Genomic DNA, 19,084 nt, shown 5'->3' on the forward strand with positions numbered 1-19,084 from the left:
ATATTCAGCAATGAGCTAAGTAGAACTTTTTTAGGATGAGTTTGTGAACTTAACTGACAGGCCTCGTTACTGGATTATTATATCCACAATATGTAGTGTAGATACGATATTTTTATGCAGGAATTCCCTGAGATGTAATCTTTTCCAACGTTTTCTCTAAGGTAAAAAGAAAGATTATAAATGGCTGCTAAAATAATATAGATGCAAACATATTACTAATCAAAGTAAATGAAAATGAAATAAAATCTTTCAAAAATGAAGAATTTCAGAGGGTTATAAACATGTAATCTATCGATATACTCTTTTTCAAGAGGTAAGACTAAAACGTAAGGGCATGGAAATTTTAATTTCAAAAATGAGAAACATATATGTTAAGCAATAGCTAAGTTAAAAATTCTGTTGTAGTTAAATCAATATCAGATTAAAAACCACACAAGTAAAACAATGATGACTAAAGCTAAAAAGGGTTATTATGTGAGGCTAACACTTCTAAACCTGAATGCAGCTAATGATATAACTTTAAAATATTTACAACAAAATTTGCCAAGAATTCAAGGAAATGTGGCCAAATCTACCAATTTAGTGGATGCTTTTTATATATGCCGTAGAAATAGATGAAGTTGATGGAAATGGTTAGAAATAACATAGCAGACTTTAACAGCGTGATTAACAAGACTGAATTAACGGCATTCACCAGTTAGAGAATATTTAAAATGTAATAGTACCCAAGAAATATTTATGAAAACTGGGAATAGAGCAGTTCATAAAACTAGCATCAGCGATGCCAAATAATTTTAGAAACATATAGAATATATTACCTGATCACAATATGTGATCATTCTATGTTCTAAAAATTCCCTAATTACATTTATATTTAGAGTAATACTCCCAAAGAAAAAGAGGACATGTTTACCAAAAAAATATACAAGGATGTTCATAGAAGCTTTATGACTAAGAAGCAAAAAACTAACAATTATTTAAGTATTCAATAACAATAATGTTGATCAATAAATCATGGTATCTTTATACAATGAACTACTGTACAGCTACAAGATTAAATGACTGCTACATGCAAGGAGTTGGATGGATCTCACAGATGAAATGATAAGCAAAAAAGTTGGATTAAAAGATTATATACTGGAGTAGGGGGAGGTCTGGGGTTGAGATCAAATGGGAAGAGGTATTAGGAAACCTGTGGGCTACTACAAATAGTTTATATATTAATCTAAGTGTTTGTTAAATGTACACAAATTTGCAAATATCCATTAAATTGTACATTTAAGACTTGAGCACTTTAGAAATAGTATTGTGTAATAAAAAATAAACTCATGGACCAAAGAAGGAACCATTATAAAATTTGGGAAATACTAAGAAGTGACCAAAAAAAAAAAAAAAAATACTAGGTAAAAATTTATAAAATGTAGAAAAGCTCAGAACTAGTGAGCTAGCAATGACATTAAGAATTTAGAATAATTCAAACAAAATAGGACACTAAAGAAAAGGGCAAATGGTAACATAGTAGAATGAAAACTGTATAATAATGATGATTAACAAAGGCAAAAATATTTTCATTTTTAATAAAATTGTAATCAAAACTCTAGCAAAATTAATAGATAACAAGGACAAAAATATTACTAGGAATAGTAAAGCTGTATAAATTTGAAAAGTTGCAGAGCATAAACATATAATAATAGGATGTTGAAATATGTTGTACCAATCCATTTTAATAGTCAGAAGAACAAATTAAATTCCCAGGAAAAATACAATGTACCAAAAATTATTAAAGAAGAAATGCAAAATTGGATAATTTAATAATCATTTAAACAATTCAATGTTATTAAAAATTTATTTTGAAATAAATTGTCAGTACCAGAAAGTTTTTAAGGAACTTTTTTCAAACATTGAAGGAGTCAATTATAATTTCACACAAATTCTTCCAAGGAATAGAAGAGAAGGAATACTTCTCAGTTCAATTTATGAGACAAGCAGAATATTAATATAATATTAGACGAAGAGAATAAAGGAGAATATTGGCTAGTTTTATGAATATAGATGCAATATCATAAATAAATTAACAAGTCAATTCAATGCATTAAAAATATCATATTATAATTATCAATTTATGTTCATACAACCTGTTCAAATTCCAGGTTGGTTTAACAGTAATGAAAACTCAATAATTGGATTTACTACATTAAAAAATTAAAGGAGAAAATGATAAAAATCATCTCAAAATATGCAGAAAGTTGATTAGGTGAAATTCAATATGTATTATTATTTTTTAAAAGGTAACTAAGGATAGAATTTCTTTAAACTCGTTAAGGTTATCTATACAATACAGGAAACATGATTTTTATAGATGCCTTTTTCTAATTTTTTTTTTCCTGTCATATGCTGAGAGTGGTGTTTTACATTCTCCCTCTATCTGAGTGAGTTTGCTTAGTTCTTTCATAGTTCTATCAATTTTACTTTATATATTGTAAGGCAATGTAAATTGGTCTATAAAATTTTAAATCTGCAGAATTGAATCCTTTTTCATTTTGAAATGTCCCATTATTGTCTGAAATTGTCAGTATTTATTCAGATATCATTGCTTGTCCATTATTTATGTATTTAATTTTTATTTTTTTACCTTATGTGTAATTCTGTTCTTGACTTTTGAAGAAATCAGTATAGAGTTGGGGTTTGATTTTACTTGACTCCAGCATTGTGATATTTGTCTTTTAAATGGAGTTTTAAAATCCATTTAACTTTAATAATTATTGTATCTGAGTTTATGTTTAACATCCTCTGAGTTTTTTTTATTTCTGTCTGATATATTTGCTCCTTTTTCTCTACATGATCAGCTTCTTCTGTAATTACCAAGAATTTTTGGTATTATTATTATTATTATTATTATTATTACTATTATCAGCATTTCTTCTTCCATAGTTTTTTTTTTACTATGTAGTTATGATATTGTTTTATGGTCTATCTTCTGTAGTACAATATGCATCTCTTATTAAAATCTAATAAAAAATAGTACCCTCTTCCTGGAAAATGCAAGCATTGAAGAATCGCTTAGCTGCATTAATCCTCCTTCCACCTTTTGTGCTATAATTGGAATGTAATTTATTGCATCATATATTAGAAACTTCACAGGACATTATCGTGCAGTCTGTATGCATTTATATTCATGCTTCCCATGCTCTTCTTGGTTCCTGTGCTTCCTTATAGGACCATTTATTTCTTCCAGAGGAAATTCTTTAGTATTTGTATCAGGAGACAGCTAGGAAATAGAAAGCATACTAGTAATTGAAGCAGAAAGAATTTAACCTTAACACTTGTTAACTACTAAAAGAGGTTAAAAAAAGAATATGAAGTGGTTCTGAAGTGGCAAATACAGAGAACGGCTATTACCTCTAGGGTTGAGAGACAGAGTGAACAATGAAGGAACTATGAACTTAGATGAGGTTCCTTATTAATGCAGAGATTCAGATATTTTTGGCAAGGACATGGCTACCATAAGAACATGCAGATTATCAATGGCAAAGACACTTGCTGGAGTTCATGAAGGCCACATAGTAGTGGAAAATCTTTCTGGAGGGCGTGACTAGAGTTGTTCTCCAGCAGCAACCTGCTTGTTGACAGAGAAACATCCTAGTTGTTGGCCACATTTTGTCCATGTGGACAGCTGAAGTGAGTGTTACTAGGCTTCCCAGATGCTATCATGTTAGTTGTCATGTAGAAAAACAACACACCAGATACAGGAAGGAAGGGGCTTCTGGTTTATCTGGTTTTACCGTGTCTTTCAAGGACCCTCTCTTAAGGAAAGTTGGCAAAGGAGAAATGTCTATGGGGTCCAGTTCTAGTACCACAAAGAAAGAAGGGTGAATTAGGACATGAGAGGCATTTAATAATGGGCATGGTCGACCCTTCTGACTCTTCAGTTTGCAAACACATATTTCACATGATATGCCTCATATAAACGACTCTGATTTCATTTAATAAAATGTGTTATCCTATAAACAAGTGTAAAGTCCTTTCCCTCTCACCAAAATGATGAGACCCACTGTCCCAATAGTCATCACTGGCTGTCTTAATCACTAATCAAGTTCAGACACATTTGTACTGAATATTCTGCTACCTGAAGACTATATTCTAGAATTAACCACCAATTTATTTATATAAAATAAAAAGGGGGAAGGAAAAATAAAATATAACTAAATATACACTAATAATTATATATATAACAGGTAAAGAACAACTGTATAAAATCACTATAGTCTATATTTCAGTAACTGGAAATGACCTTTGTTACTATTTAACTTTTTTTCTTCTATAATGTTTTCCATACTCCCCTGCTCTTGGGAAAAAAATAAATAAATATATCAGCTGGTAAAGATTTTAGTAGGTAGGTGACTCAAACAGTTATTCTGAAAGAAATGAGTCCTCAAAAGTCCTATTTTCTTTGTTTACCCCATTATTAATCTTTATTACTATATATATATGAAAGTACTTAGAGGTACCTGCAGATGCTCCCATAGGTCCCATAAATATTCATTTTTGGCCCATTGTACAACTGCAAATCTATTTTATAATCATGACCAATCAGTCAAACGAGAAGAGTAACCTAATTCTCTATGTGTTGGGTCAGTGTCAAAAGGAGCACAAAATGGCAATATGGATGTTTCATTATCCAATTCAATGGAACCAGTGTGGTATTGCTGAGGAGCAGCAGTCCTCCATTGGGGGGGTGGCGGGGTGGAGACTTCCACAGTAAAAGAACTTGAAGTTGTTGAGACTAAGAAGCAAACATTCCAAAAATGGGTTGTTAGGTACAGTAGTGAGAAAAGTCCCTCCCACTCCATGATTCTCACACCCATATATTCTGGCAATATGACAGACAACAACTATCAATGATTTCTGGTTCAGTTGGGCATTGTCTTACAACTGGCACTCTGTTTGAATCTTTAGGATGCCATTTCATCTTTCTATTAGACAATGTTTTTTTTTTTTCAGTGATATTCTGAGGCAAGTGAAATCTATGAGCATGACCCAGTCGCATAACTACCTTTTCTGTGAAATGAATTCCTTAATAAGAAGCAATGTTAGGTGGCATATAATGATGGCAGATATGGTATTCCATGAGTCCATTGATGGTAGTGCTGACAGAAACATTACTGGCAAGTATGGCAAATCTAATCTAGAATGTGTGTATATCCCAGTGAGGAAGAATCCTGACCCCTTTATAAGGAAGAGGTCCAATATAAGCAACCTGTCACCAAGTGTGGCTTGTACTTCTGGGGAATGGTCCCATATCTGGGGCTCAGGATTTGCCTCTCTGTTGGCATAGTAGGCACTCAGCATTAGTAATAGCATGCTCAGCCTTCGTAAAAGAAAAAATATTTTTTAATCTATTAACAGACTCTATTTCTGACACTATAAACACTGTTACAGACCCACTGACCAAGTGCTATGGTGGCCTGGGAAAGAAGCTGACTAACATCCACCAGTGTAATTGTGTCTATTTGATTATTAAGAGCCTTCTCTGCAGGGAATGTCCTTTGGTGATTATTCATCTGAGACATAAATATCTCCAAAATCTGTGCTAATTCTGAAAGCTCTCTCTTCATACCTCTTCTCCAGACTTCCAATTTTCCAAACTATTCCTTCCAAGGCTCTGACCTTTCAGCCAAACTGTTAGCAACTGCCTATGAGTCAGAGAACATTTGTACTTCTAGACAAATATCATTGCCAATGAAAGTGGGGCGGGGGGGGGGGGGGTTGTACTGCTCAAAATTCTTCCTGCTGGAATGATTTTTCTTTATCATTCTGCTTAAAAATCACCCCAGAGTAGCATTTTAATGCTGCAGGCATTTAATTTTAGATGGTTCTTTTTTTTTTCCTTCTTTTTTTCTTTTTTTTTAAAAATAAGGCTCAGTTTATAATTCTTCAGTCAATTAATTATAAAGACCATAAAGGCATAGGTAGTGTTGGAGGGAGAGGAGGTAGTGTAGCAGGAATCAGTGACAAGGAAGTGTGATTTATTTTTTTAGACAATTTGCATATGCATTCCAGACTTGCCTGAACTTAGTTTATTATATACTATTTTCACTTGATGCATTTTTTTCAGTGCATGACCAACTTTTGGCTATGGGTCAGATGAACACCCTGTTAATTATGGGTATATCAGGCTAAATGATCACCTGATAATACTATGGTTAGGCATCCAGTCTTTTCTAAGACCCAGTAGCAAGCATTAAGCTATCTCTGCATTTTCCATCTCTGTAATTCTTATTTTATTTTTGCATACATTCTAATTCTTTACTGAAATTGTCCAACTAGTTCTCTATAATCTTAAATATTTTTATTATGGTCATTCTAATTTTTGTTTCTATTAGTCAGCTTTGGACGTTTAGAATTAAAGACCATGAAATATCCAGTTGGAAATGTTCTGAGGCTATTAATACACATCTTTAGTTTTATAAATAGGAATGAATAGAAGCCATAGATTTTCAAGTATATTACAAGGAGATGGTAATTGAGGCCACTGAACGGAATGAGATTTACTAGAAAACAAGTGTGTGGAATAAGAAGAAAAGAGAGCCTAAGACATAACTTTGACAAACACCAATATTTAATGGGCAGTGAGTAAATGTTTAAAAAGAATAACCAAACAGAGAAAAAAAGTATTAAGAGGAAATAAATTTTCACCAAAATTTAAAAAGATTGAATATTTTTTTGGAGGAGGAAATATTTAATCAACCTGTTAGACCTGGAAAGAAGTCACATAAGATCTTTCTAACCTTTGGTGATAGTCACTAAATTCTTGTGGTTAAAAGTGTGGGCTTTGGAGCCTATTGATTGAATTCACCCACTAATATTGTGTGATCTGTTTAAGCTATGTGTTTAAGCTGTATTTGTCTCAGTGTCTTCATTCACAAAAGGGAGCTAATCATAGTTTTTATCTCATAGAGTTACCATGACTATTAAATTAAAATGTAACCTAAATAGGTACTTAAAACAGTACCTGATACATGGGAAGTACTCAGTAACATATTTTTGTCATTATCAAGATAATTTTTGTTATTATTCATATTATTTTTTATCTAGGCAAAAATAACACATTGTCTTGATAATGGGTAAGACACAGGCAATTGAAAATAAATGATAGGTGGATTAGTGATAATGGAAAGAGTAGACAAGGCTATTACATGCTTGACTGTGAATGATGAGACAAAGTGGTAATGATTTAAAGGAACATGTTTCCGGAGTGTGTGTGTGTGTGTGTGTGTGTGTGTGTGTGTGTGTGTTTAATTTTAAACATACTTGAATATATTTACTTTCCAGAGGTAAATAATCAGTGGAGAAAACGTTGAAAGTAGAAAAAGGAAGGATAATGTATAACAAACATGTTCTTACAAACATAAAATGATGACAAATCCAAATTGGGAAGGGATTTGTTTACACATGAAGAAGGAATCCTTTTTATTGAGGCTACATATGCACAAGCAAAAATGTGGGTAAGTTTAATTGTATACAAATGGATTATTAGTAGCCAGTTAGTATTACTGAATAATTTTCTTATGACTATTATTTTACTGATTAATACATATTTCATTCATTTTTAAATTTACACATTTATTGAGTTAATTGTTTATTGGTTCATCAATTTATTCATTTAGCACATTTCCTGAGTCCTCAGTGTGTTTCCAACATAGTGTTGGCAAAAGAGATATAAAACCCACTGTGGATATTGTCTGAACTTATTAAGAGACCAAACTAGAGGGAAAGAAACATATAACTAATAAAATCTAAAATATGATGAGAGATAAATATGAAGTGTTTAAAGAAGCCTAGGATGGATCAGGTGGGTTGAGAAGTAGATTGTGGGGCATGGATAGCAATGCTCTTTTTCTTGGTTTATAAGCCAAGAAAATCCTTTCTTTTCTTTTCTTTTTTTAAGTTTGCCAACAGACTGATTTTCTAACAGTATTTTGTGTAACACTCGGTTAACTTTGTATCTTCACAAGCTACTCCAGAGAAAAGTAGAAAATCATGTAGTGGAATATGGCCCTCTTATTCATCCAGAGCAACTCTCCTTTGATCTTTTTCATAAATGGGGTCCTGTGTGAGATTTTGATATAATAGTTATCGCTGCTATTTTATTAAAAACATATTTTAAACACTCCTGCCTTAAGAATTTTAAGAAGGAAAATCTGATTCAGAGGTAATATATACTCCATAAGTAAATTAAAAAAGAAATTAGATAATTACTTTTTATTTCAAATAATCCATATTATTTCATATGGCACAGATAATCAAAGATTGTCTTTCTTTAAATGTGTACAAATCATAGGAAAACTGAGACTGAGAGTAGAAAATAGATTACTTAATATGTTTAATTATTTTGATTACGTTGGCCATTTAAAATAAATTATAAGTGCATATGAATAAAAGTGAAAAAATAAAATTCTCTAAACATTGTTAAGATGTAAGATGTTTGGGAGTTTTAGCATTCTTTCTAAAATCATGTTTTTGTATAAAGCAAAGAATATAAAATATGGCTGGGAAATTACTATACTGAAATGCTGTTTAGATATTTTTAAGAGACAAAAATTAAATAAATGTGCTAACCAGGAAATAGTGCTAGCAACAATCCCAAGAACAAGAATATGATATGCAGAAAAATGTGATAATTAGGAATGTGAGTCATTATAATGTGAAAATTGAAAATTGAATCATATTAAAGTTATTAAAGTCAAAAGTTATGGTTTCTTAGTAACATTACCCAAGTCATATTACCCATATGTACTATTTTCTCTTCCTGTTTGGTTTATTTTGCCTCTGGTCTTTAGCCATTAAGGCAATATGAATTAAAATTATATCATTCTGTTCTTCAAAGATTGCTTTTTTGCTTCTTCATTAAAAAAAGAGATTACAAAAATGTTTGTCAGACGACTTATCTTTCAGTTTCTCAAACACATGTGTTCTAGACATACTGTGTAGAACTATATTTTGAAGACTGGATTTTTCAATAGGTACTTCTGTTTTTTTACTTATATTTAGACTGTGCAAAATGTCAGGAATCACAGGCTAGAGACAAAAATAAGATGGGCTTGATCATCATTTCCACATTGGAAAGACAGTAAAACTGCTTCCTTTGGGCATTTTAACAGACAAAGAAGAAAACAGAAAAGAAAAAACAACAAACTTTCTTTCATTGCCCTCCATGGGCTCCTTCCAACCTTAGTACAATATATATATTTTTTCTTCATTAATGTTTTTTTGAGAAGGAGAGTCATTTTTATCTTAACAATTCAATAAATAGCTGTTTACTTTCTCAGGTCTAGAATCTTATGAAGATAAAAAGGGATTTTTATAATTCTTAGTAAATCAAAAACCCAATTTCTACTTAAGTATAGCTGAAGTGCTTTATTAACAGGTAAATGGTCACCCTCACACACAATCACTACCTTCCTCTCATATGTACTTATCATGATTCTCCCATGTTGTATATCTGATGGAACAACAATGGTGGGGACATCTTGTTTTAGCACGTCTTATTTTCCCTATATTCTATAAATATAGTACTAAAGAGTCTTATTTCTCAATCTTCTGAAGCAACAGGAGAAGGGAAATAAGGGAGAGATATGAATGGAATACGGGAAAAAGAAGGAGGAATTCACAAAGAAACAGAGAAAGGTGACCATTCTATTAGGGCTCCTAGTTCCTCTAATTTCCCTTCTGGATCTCAGTGGTCTGACAGCGGAGACACAGGCCATGTCTACCTCAGGTTAAATTTATTTGATGATGTAATCAGTTCTGTAAGCAATTAATTCTATGGGAATTTTTTTCTTTTAAAGAAGATTTTGAATCAGATATTTTTTCAAATTGACCAATTAATTTATTAAAAATGATCCATTGAGTAGTCCAATGACATGACAATCACACAACGAATGGGAAAATTAAAATAAAAGAGCAATTGACTGATTATATATATATATATATATATATATATATATATATAAAATGACAATTAGGATGTGAAATTTAATTTGTTACTCTGTTCCCTGCATGATTTGCCACACCCAGCTGGTTATTTTCCTAACGGGTTAACATACTTGTAGACATAGCCTGTCAAATATACCTCATGCTCTAGTTTCAGATATTAGTGAGTGAAGCAAGACCTATTCATTGAGCCCTTATTGAGTGCCATAACAAGCAGCTACAGATTTTAGAAAATACAAATATTCAGGGACTTAGACATGGTCATGCTCCTAAGTCATCTTTTCAAAGGATGATAAAACAGGCAAGTGCTTATAAATAATTACCAAGAACACTGAAAGAAGAACTCATAATAGAAGATAAATTTAGTTGAAATGTTGCTAGTTGTATAGTCAGTATTCAGTTAAATTCAAGAATTCTTTCTAAAATAGTCCAGCCAGATGATAATTGAGCATATGCTTAGACATTTGTAAACCAACACAATAGTAAAAGATAAATAAATAAAACATGAATGTAGGTGAGAATGAAAATATTATGATAATGAGACATGTTCTGCCATTTATAAAATCATTGACCTTGTCATATGAACAACATCCACAATGCAAAATTCACACACATTTTTTCCAAGTAAAATGACAATTGGATGATGTCAGAAAAAATATAAATTGCTATACAAATATTTTTGTGAATTAATAACTGAAAAAAATTGATAAATTGAGAAATGCTATTATATTCATTCATTCTTGGAAATTTGACCATTCAATTCATTAGTCATTGGAAGAATTACTTTTTGTCAAATTGAGATTGGGATATTAATGTTTGCTGTACTTTTCTGCTTTCTAGGAGAATATTACATTCTGGAGGTGCTCAGTCTTTCTTAAGCTGAAAGTTTCTCCTCTGTGAATTCTACTCCAAGATCTCAGTTTTCAGTTGAATTCATAATGATACTATGGTCATGACTATATCTGTTTGTTCAATCCTATATAATATATCATATCTAATCTACAGCATAAAATATAAAGAATATTTTTCATGAAGAGTGGAACCACACTAAGTGGAAATTTTAGAAGTTTATATGGATATTTTTGGTTGTAAAGGTTTTTTGGGGATACCACACATTTTATTGGAAGTTGCCTGGGATATTAGATGTCCAGCAATGCACAGGACTGCCATAAAAAATGAAGGAAAAATTCTTGCCCCTACAAGACCTTTTCTCTTTCAGTCATTCATGCAAGGTGGGGTGATGAGACTATATTGTTTGAATCTAGAACTAAACTATATTTCACATATAGACACCAATAGTTTCAGCAGTTTTAATTTACAGTTAATTTTCCAGGAAGAAAACAATAAACACCTGTAAGGTAATTTTAGGAAAAATTGTACTTTGTTGTTTGAAATTGTACAAAAGAAAATCACATCATGGATAGCATTCACACTCTTATACAATCATGAGACACATAATGATGTTTCAGTGAGCGATGGACCACATACATGAAGGTGATATACTGGATGCTTAGGTAAGGTATATAGTAGGCTATAACATCTCGGTTCGTGCAAATACACTTTATGATGATCCCCGCAAAAACAAAATTGCCTAACAATGCATTTCTCAGAATGCATCTCCATCATTAAGTGGCATGTGTCTGTCTGCATCTGAGGCAGTAATACCAAATTGTAGTGGTCTGTATTTGTTGTTGCTAGATTTTTATTCATTATATATATATCAAAGCAATCTTGTGATCACTTCAGTGTGCTTCATGTGTTTTTCTTTTGAATTTGTGAATGGATAAAGATATTTTCAATTTTAAAATGGAAATGAAAAATTTGAATTTTATTTAGTTTTATTCTAGTAGTTAGGGATGTTTTCTGAAAACGGGTCTTGGAAATATTGTGTTTTAAGCATTTATAAAATTAGATAATGATCACTCTATATCCCCTTTTATATACTGACACTATTGTAAGACATACATATCAAGCAATGTGAAAAAGATTCAGATGAAGGAAGCATCAGCATGATGCTTCCAGTTTTTCTTTTGTGAAACAACATTCATTAAAAATTTAATTTAATTAACTTTAAGAATTTATGAGAATTAGACACGAGTTATGAAACCTGAATCAGCCACTGCCTTTTTCAATTTGGAACTTTACCATCAACCCATTAGGATCATTGATCCCTTTGGATTCACAAGTAAAAAGAGCTGTATCTGACTTAAATTAGCTTACTATTTTCTTAGAAAATAATAAAAGCAAGAAGATACTGCTTAAATAAAATTGACCCCATGAAAATCTCATAAGATTTATTAGGAAACATTGTTAGCCACTTTCAACAGTATTCAGCTGCTGCTTTCACAGGTCCTTTTATATAATAATCAACCTATGCATACAGAATTGACACCAATTCACTTATTTCAAGTCAGCCAGAAAAACAGATCAATAAATCATGAACTTTTCTTTGCTTCTTCTCTCAACTTTAACAAAACAATTATTCCAACAACTAAGCCAGCAGCCAATATTGTGATAAAGCTGTTTCTGAGGTCAGAATGTTCTGAGATTGAGACAGACCACAAAGTTTATTTATTTTCAGGTACAAAGTGAGAAAAATATTCTAACTGATATCCTTACACTCTCTCCTAATATTCAACATCAGGATATGATGCATTTATCCATCAAGAAACATTATGGCAATTAGCAGGGGAAAATAAGGTATTTGCATCACCCATTTCTTCTTTCAAAGAGACTATAAAAGTAATAGAATTCTTATTAGGTCTATTGTCTATAATCTAGATAAATTAACATAATTTAATAATCAACCTTAAGTAATTTCCATAGCTCAGGAATCTAGTATAAGAATATGGGAATTTTCTCCCTGAAATAGAGGGCACTACAAATAAATATATTTTGCTTTCAACAAGGTTTAACAATAGTAAGAAGGCCATTTCATTTCTCTGAGACTTACTTTTCACAAATTCAAAAGGCAATATTTGCTTAAATGGTCTCTATATTTTTTCTGCCTTTAATAACTCTTGGTTTCTGTGCAGAATGAAATTCAGATTACATTATAGTACAATTTGGTCGATTCTGGGTCAGTTGATTCAAACTTCTAGATTAAATGAATTGATATTTGTTTCTTGTTTTGGAAGAAAACATTCAAAGAATGATTATCAAATTGGCAAAGGAGACAAAACTTTGACAGATGGTTAATATCAAACATATTGGAAGCAAGATTCTATGTGAATTCTCCATCAAATACCATATGCATAATGACGATTTCTAAGTATGGTGTAAGGAACACCTAGATAGCAAAAATTGATTTATAAATGGGCTAGAGGTTTTAATAAACAAGTTCCATACTCATTAACTGTGTGATGAGTTTAAAAGAGCAAACACAGGCTTAGGGTGTACTTGTGAATATGCAATATCTGGATTACTGTAAATAATAGGACCTTTATTCTCTGTGCTACAGAGATAATTTCCAAAGAATGTTTATCTTAGAGTGACAGGCTTAAGAAGTTAAGAGAACTGAAGGAACTTTAAAGAACTAAAGTAGTAGGTGGTAAATGTTATAAGAAATATATACATGGTGATGGATTTTAGCTCAACATCGTGCCACTTTTTACTTGTTTACATTTTCTTTTAATGAAATATATTACTTTGTGAAGTAGTTAATAAAAGTTTTCAAGATGAAATGTTATAGCACCCTGTTAGCAATGCGAAGACAAAAATTTTGTGTAAGCAAAAAGATGGACTAGAGGACCAATGAAATTCTTCCAAATCTGATTCTATGCAAGCAGAGGCTGAAGATGAATGTATATAGAATCTGGTATTATCAGATGGTGACAAGGAAGCATACTTATTAAAGGAAATATTCCAAGAGTCTCTGTGAAATTACATTTCAGTACCTATTAGATATGGTCGTTTTTCTCTATAAACCTTTATCCATCATTGAAGATGTAATTCTGTAGCATTAAACAAAAGACATAATAAAAAATAAAGCTTGATTTTCAATCACTGAGCTACAGCAACCTTAAATAAATACGAGAACCCAATTAAAGAGAAGTGACCCACTAACAATTTTGATTATTTTCTTTGTATTTGAAGGTTTCATTAGGGGCACAAGACTTGAATTGAAAGTGATTTGGGGAATCTGGATGGAAGTCACTGACAAGCAAGTGTTAGGGAGATTGGAAGAAAGTTGGCCTCTGGGAGATAAAAGGAGTGGAGAGACCAGTCATTAGGGAAACCCTTTCCCTAACGTCTGCATGTGAGGAACACAGGCAAAAATGGGGAAGGCTGCATTGCCATGGAAGGTAGTCTGGTACAGAGTCACCACTCCAGCAACCCAGGAGAGAGGAACGTTGCCTCAGAGACCTTGGCAAGGACCCAGCTCCAGAGAGTCTCTAATAATTAACAACAAGAGCTTGGATGGTAACAAGGAATCATGTTGTTTAAGGAAGCACATGGGCCCAAAGTGGCTCCAGGAAGAACCTACTAGTTCATGAATCCTTTTGCAGTTTTGTTTGAATACATAAACTCAGAAGCAGGTGGTGCAACCCCACTGTGGTACAGACCTATGAGCATATAACAGTCACCTCCAAGACATACTGAGTTTTTCTTTATCTGCTACCATGGTTGTATATGGAAGCTACATACGTATACAAGGGGAGCAGGGGAGAGGACCACATATTCAACAATTGTAAACATTTATGCTTAATTGGATGGATGGTCTTCCCACGGCTCATTTTTCTCTGCTCTAAGACAGCATCCTCACTATGATGGTTAATGTGCCAGGTGTATTGAGAAATGTGTTAAAAATTAAGAAAAAAATAATGAAAATATGTTCCTAGTGGCACAGAGGTTATTGAGAGGAGCTTTATTGCATATGGCACACAGGGGTTGAGACTTAGCTAATTTAATGTGATCTGCATGCAACTGGATAAATTGCAACTTCTTAGGAAAATGTTCTTTGGCAAGTGTCAAAGGGGGACTTAGCACCTGGTAGAAAGTAGCTTAAGATAAAAAATTTAAAAACTGGGTAGAGGGAATCTTTCTCACACTTGAAGGGACAAGTATGACATAATTGGTTGGATAATTAAAATGTTTTTTCCATGGGTCGGTTCGTTCTCTACATGCAATTCCCCAAGAGAACAGTACGTTTTCTGGGAGACACAATTGTATAATTTGTAAACTTTATGCAAGATATGATGTAGTATGAAAAGATACAGATGTTTCCAGACATTTAAAGGCCCATCTAAGAAGACCTCTAAAATGAGGTTGGAAAAAATTACAGAATTCTTTTAAGAATGGTCCATCTCTGGGAAAGGGGTGAAAAGAAACTTTGGAAACATCTCCCTGCAGAGTCATTTGAAGCTTGTATGGATGTCTTAGTGAGCGGCTGTATGTTTCCAAGCTTTGGGGCAAATGTTCAATCACAGATCTGCATGTTAAATTACTGAACACCTACCACAAAGCAGGAAAAACATTGAAGATGTGCATTTTAGTGCTGGAAACACTGAAATGCAACAGTGAGCAGGAGACAGCAGGGACTACAACTAAGACCAGCATATTGGATCCCCTCACACACAACCTCCCCCAGAGAAAATGTCAACAGAAGTTGTCTCCATCTTGATGCAATGGAGAAAGTGTGGGCTTCCAATGAGTAGGCCAATCCTATGGGTGGGTGGGCAGAAGGTGGGAGCTCCTTTTTTTGCGCTGTCCTCCTCTAATAGTTACATGAGGAAGCTCTCAAAAAAAAAAAAAAAAAAGAAAAAGAAAAAAAGAAAAAAAAAACAATGAATGAGATTGCTCTACTGTGAGAGGTGTAGGTGAGTTACATGAGGATTTTTAAACTCAAGGTTGAAAGAGGCAAGGAGAAAGTAAACTGGGCAAGGAAAATAAGCTAGAATTTCTATCCCTATGTGTGGCTTGGTTTTACAATCTGGTTGGTTATAATTCACAGACAAGTAGGTTCTTTGTCTGGACTTAAAGGGCCAGGGCCAGAAGGACAGCTTTTAACTTGAACATGTTTTGATTCTAGCCTCAAATTTAAATATTACAAAAATTTCCAATGATCCTATCAAGGTACATTTTTCAATGTAATGGTATGCTTTGTGCTAAACATGAATAATTCAGGAACATATGTCTTGTGCATATACCGGCAGTCTTCTCTGCTTTCTAGCTGCTCAGAGGTTATTCTAGCTGTCCTTAATTTATGTAGGTGCAGGTTTTTTGTTTTTGTTTTTGTTTTTTCACAGAACTTAAGTGTTATGGTGTGCCTTGAGATAATAAAAACCTTATAACTCTGCACTACAGGATGTTGATTTTACTACTAGAGTTGGATTTTGACAACCCAACTTCTACACATCCATTGGCTCAGGTGAGAAACTTCTCACTGGAGCCCAGTGAAACACCACTCACCAGACAAAACCCTTGATCTCAGAGAGTGGAGGCGTTGTAAAGGGGCTCCATATCACCCAGAGGAACAGGGAATAAGTTCAAGGCACACGGGATTTCTGAAAGAAAAGTGTAGCCCTGTGCATGAGGTAGGTCAGGACTACTGGTGGTCACAGGTAAACCCCCAGATGTCAGGCATTTAAAACAGATGAAACTCATTTCTCGTTGTTACAAAGTCCAAAATTCATAGTTATGTGCTAGAACTGGTTCATGATAAATCACAAGAGTCAACTAGTACATTTTCAGGAATTGTGTAAGCCAATTGTTAATCAAGTCACTATTAAAGAATACATTATACCCCTCTTACAATGAAGTAAATTATATCAATAACAGGTAATTGATAACCAAAACTCATCCCATCTTAATAATTTTCCTTCATTTTACTATTATCTATGTTCTGCATGTTATTAACTTCTATTATATCTGTATTATAACAATTCGTTCAAATGGTGTGGTATGCACATTTCATCCTAACTCTTCCGAACTCTACATTCTGAGATGAGACCTACAGGCTCAGCATGTACATGGTCTGCTGTCAAAGCTATTGAAGGTCACATATTTACCAAATACTTGCCACCGCATAATGGGGACTCCATCTTTCCATCCTCCAATATAAATGTGGCACAACATTTAGGTCAATATTACAACTTAGGTTTCAGTTAGCAATACCACATTCTTTCTGATTCTCATATTAGTTAGGGTAACACCCCAAAATAATAATAAGTAAATAATTAAACCCCAAAATATCAGTTACTTAGTACATTTGCACTTAAATTCCTGCTCACATAAATTCATAAGTGGGCATTGCTAATCAATAAGTTGTTCTCCTCCAAATGACTCCTTTCACCTTGGGTCTCCGTCATCTTTGACATTAGTTTCCAAATTCTCCCCAGAGGTCATTTTCCATCCTATCCAGCTAGAATGGAAAAAAACAAAGGTGATTACATGCTAAGCATCTATGGCCCTGGTCTAAGGATGGCTCGCATCATTTCTGCTATCATTCTATTAACTAGAACTCAGTCAGTCATGGGTAAGATTTAACTGTAAGCAATACTGGAAAATAAAGATTATCTGTGTGTATAGTTAGAAGACAATACAGTTCTGATGAAGAGCTAGCAAATGTCTGCACACCCCTTTCTGAATTTACAGATGTGTAAATTCACAGTCAAATGTGTTTATTCTGTTAGCTTCAGTCTTTCAATCAATATCTCATGTGATTCCCATTAAGACCACTCAAATAGGCATGACATAAATAAATAACATCTTCATTTTACACTGAAGCTGAGCTCTAAGAGGTGAAGTGACTAACAACCAAAGTTTAACTGACAGAAGCAGAAATTCCTTGGCTGTGTTCATAAATATATTTGGATGAAGTGTTAACTGCTCTGCCTCAGTTTACCACCCTCCCCCCTTACCCAAGGATGATGGGGGTACCCTTAGCACATCCCTACTTATCAACAGCTATGCTGGAATAATGACTATTCTGTATCATAGCTGATAAAGTTCTTCAAGCTGGCTCCTGACCTTTCAAAACCTCTCTTCCAGCAGGACAAGCTTTCAGTACCCGAGGCAGTGTGGAGAGAAATCAGCTTGGAAGAACAATGTAAGTGTAATTTTTATTCCAAGTCAAAAATATAAAATATTTGAAAATGGTTATCCTATCTTCTATATTTTACAATAAGCAATTATAGGCGCTTTACCCATCCCTTATGACATTAGTTCCAACGCCTTACTTTCCTCAATATCTTCTGAAAATATGGTACCTAGAAAGTCATTTAATTTCCCAGGTGTGCTCTGAACAATATATCAAGAATGCTTCCCATCATGGAAATTGCAAGCTCTTTTATTTATTTTCTTCTCCCTGTGGTCGCCCATGAAAAGCCATGGCTCTTTCTCTTCCTATGATGATTATCACTATTTCAGCATTAAAACTCCTTTCTCATTATACATTTGCAATTAATATTGTCTCCTCATCACTATCTCTACACTGTCATTCACAGTAATGAGTTCTAGTCTAACCCACAGAGTTACATTAGCTTCTGCTGCTTCTAGGTTTGTGCTTCAATAATTGATTATTTATCATAAGTACTTCAAGTAATTCTAGTTGCCTATAGAAATGAATCTGTATTTAATATTTCATTGGTTTTTACCACTATCAGTTACCCATGCGTTTACCTAACCAGTATCCGCTTACTTATAAAGTGCAAGAAAATATTTTTTCCTTTATCTTTGGTAATGCCAACATCAGCATATTTGATTATGAATAACAATGTATTTAAAGATAGAGAAGACTTCCTGATTTATATGTTTGATTCAATTTCCTCTCTAGACCCAGGAGGGAGTTATTTAAGAGATCCCAATTAGGAATGATTTGAATTAATTGGAGTAACATAATGTACACACTGCACTGCATTCTCAATTAAGTTTAGAAAGAAAGAAGATATTCTGCTGACAGAACATCTTTATTGGGCTAATAGTCATTATTTACGCATCGTCAATTCTTTGCCTAACCTCAAGTATTTTGTTTCTTCTGAACACAAATATGCATTACTAAGAAATGAAAATACCAATAAATAATAGATCATTTTACTAAACAGGAATATGATTGGAAAATATAGCATAAATTCATAAATCCTCAAGTACC

General features: G+C 33.1%; 1 long non-coding RNA gene across 1 annotated transcript in view; it reads left to right on the forward strand.

Moving 5' to 3' along the window:
• The window catches only part of LOC141566993 (uncharacterized), a 402,769-nt gene that overhangs the window by 237,707 nt on the left and 145,978 nt on the right, over positions 1 to 19,084 (forward strand). Inside the window, exon 4 of the long non-coding RNA XR_016019678.1 lies at positions 17,986 to 18,043. This is a non-coding gene — a long non-coding RNA (uncharacterized LOC141566993). The remainder of the gene's footprint in view (positions 1 to 17,985; positions 18,044 to 19,084) is intronic.

Source organism: Rhinolophus sinicus, chromosome 2 (assembly GCF_057876585.1).
Source record: "Rhinolophus sinicus isolate RSI-liver-muscle chromosome 2, RSI-T2T, whole genome shotgun sequence".
NCBI lineage: Eukaryota > Metazoa > Chordata > Mammalia > Chiroptera > Rhinolophidae > Rhinolophus > Rhinolophus sinicus.